The sequence below is a fragment of the Theobroma cacao genome, unplaced genomic scaffold (genome assembly GCF_053813885.1).
Source record: "Theobroma cacao isolate CCN51 unplaced genomic scaffold, ASM5381388v1 tig011, whole genome shotgun sequence".
NCBI lineage: Eukaryota > Viridiplantae > Streptophyta > Magnoliopsida > Malvales > Malvaceae > Theobroma > Theobroma cacao.
In genome coordinates this window covers 2,960,376-2,963,128 of record NW_028291722.1, presented here as the reverse complement: position 1 = coordinate 2,963,128, position 2,753 = coordinate 2,960,376, and positions in this window count along the sequence as shown.

Here is a 2,753-nt window from a genome sequence, read left to right as displayed (position 1 = left end):
GGCTTTTGCTCCATGTTTCTAGAGGTAAAGAATCTATTACAATATGTTTTAATCAAAAAATGTAAACAAAATTCAAAATAAATTCAATAATGGGATTATAAAGGCATTTAAATCGAGTAATAAGGCTTTTCTAGGCATGAGTGACTATAAATGAACTTTTCTTGACAATGGATGGCTTTCGCTCCACGTTTCTCGAGGCAAACAATCAATTACAATCTGTTTTAATCAAAAAATGTAAAAAAAATTCAAAATAAATTCAATAATGGGATTATAAAGGCATTTAAACCGAGTAATAAGGCTTTTCTAGGCATGAGTGACTATAAATGATCTTTTCTTGACGATGGATGGCTTTCGCTCCACGTTTCCCGAGGCAAACAATCAGTTACAATCTGTTTTAATAAAAAAATGTAAAAACAATTCAAAATAAATTCAATAATGGGATTATAAAGGCATTTAAACCGAGTAATAAGGCTTTTCTAGGCTTGATTGACTATAAATGAACTTTTCTTGACAATGGATGGCTTTTGCTCCATGTTTCTAGAGGTAAACAATCTATTACAATATGTTTTAATCAAAAAATGTAAACAAAATTCAAAATAAATTCAATAATGGGATTATAAAGGCATTTAAATCGAGTAATAAGGCTTTTCTAGGCATGAGTGACTATAAATGAACTTTTCTTGACAATGGATGGCTTTCGCTCCACGTTTCCCGAGGCAAACAATCAATTACAATCTGTTTTAATCAAAAAATGTAAAAAAAAATTCAAAATAAATTCAATAATGGGATTATAAAGGCATTTAAACCGAGTAATAAGGCTTTTCTAGGCATGAGTGACTATAAATGAACTTTTCTTGACAATGGATAGCTTTCGCTCCACGTTTCCTGAGGCAAACAATCAATTACAATATGTTTTAATCAAAAAATGTAAAAAAAATTCAAAATAAATTCAATAATGGGATTATAAAGGCATTTAAACCGAGTAATAAGGCTTTTCTAGGCATGAGTGACTATAAATGAACTTTTCTTCACAATGGATGGCTTTCGCTCCACGTTTCCCGAGGCAAACAATCAATTACAATCTGTTTTACTCAAAAAATGTAAAAAAAATTCAAAATAAATTCAATAATGGGATTATAAAGGCATTTAAACCGAGTAATAAGGCTTTTCTAGGCATGAGTGACTATAAATGAACTTTTCTTTACAATGGATGGCTTTCGCTCCACGTTTCCTGAGGCAAACAATCAATTATAATCTGTTTTAATCAAAAAATGTAAAAAAAATTCAAAATAAATTCAATAATGGGATTATAAAGGCATTTAAACCGAGTAATAAGGCTTTTCTTGGCATGAGTGACTATAAATGAACTTTTCTTGACAATGGATGGCTTTTGCTCCATGTTTCCCGAGGTAAACAATCAATTACAATCTGTTTTAATAAAAAAATGCAAAAAAAATTCAAAATAAATTGAATTATGGGGTTATAAGGGCATTTAAACCGAGTAATAACGCTTTTCTAGGCATGAGTGACTATAAATGATCTTTTCTTGACAATGGATGGCTTTCGCTCCACGTTTCCCGAGGCAAACAATCAGTTACAATCTGTTTTAATCAAAAAATGTAAAAACAATTCAAAATAAATTCAATAATGGGATTATAAAGGCATTTAAACCGAGTAATAAGGCTTTTCTAGGCTTGATTGACTATAAATGAACTTTTCTTGACAATGGATGGCTTTTGCTCCATGTTTCTAGAGGTAAACAATCTATTACAATATGTTTTAATCAAAAAATGTAAAAAAAATTCAAAATAAATTCAATAATGGGATTATAAAGGCATTTAAACCGAGTAATAAGGCTTTTCTAGGCATGAGTGACTATAAATGAACTTTTCTTGACAATGGATGGCTTTCGCTCCACATTTCCCGAGGCAAACAATCAATTACAATCTGTTTTAATCAAAAAATGTAAAAAAAATTCAAAATCAATTCAATAATGGGATTATAAAGGCATTTAAACCGAGTAATAAGGCTTTTCTAGGCATGAGTGACTATAAATGAACTTTTCTTGACAATGGATGGCTTTCGCTCCACGTTTCCTGAGGGAAACAATCAATTACAATCTGTTTTAATCAAAAAATGTAAAAAAAATTCAAAATAAATTCAATAATGGGATTATAAAGGCATTTAAACCGAGTAATAAGGCTTTTCTAGGCATGAGTGACTATAAATGAACTTTTCTTGACAATGGATGGCTTTTGCTCCATGTTTCCCGAGGTAAACAATCAATTACAATCTGTTTTAATAAAAAAATGCAAAAAAAATTCAAAATAAATTGAATTATGGGGTTATAAGGGCATTTAAACCGAGTAATAACGCTTTTCTAGGCATGAGTGACTATAAATGATCTTTTCTTGACAATGGATAGCTTTCGCTCCACGTTTCCCGAGGCAAACAATCAGTTACAATCTGTTTTAATCAAAAAATGTAAAAACAATTCAAAATAAATTCAATAATGGGATTATAAAGGCATTTAAACCGAGTAATAAGGCTTTTCTAGGCTTGATTGACCATAAATGAACTTTTCTTGACAATGGATGGCTTTTGCTCCATGTTTCTAGAGGTAAACAATCTATTACAATATGTTTTAATCAAAAAATGTAAAAAAAATTCAAAATAAATTCAATAATGGGATTATAAAGGCATTTAAACCGAGTAATGAGGCTTTTCTAGGCATGAGTGACTATAAATGAACT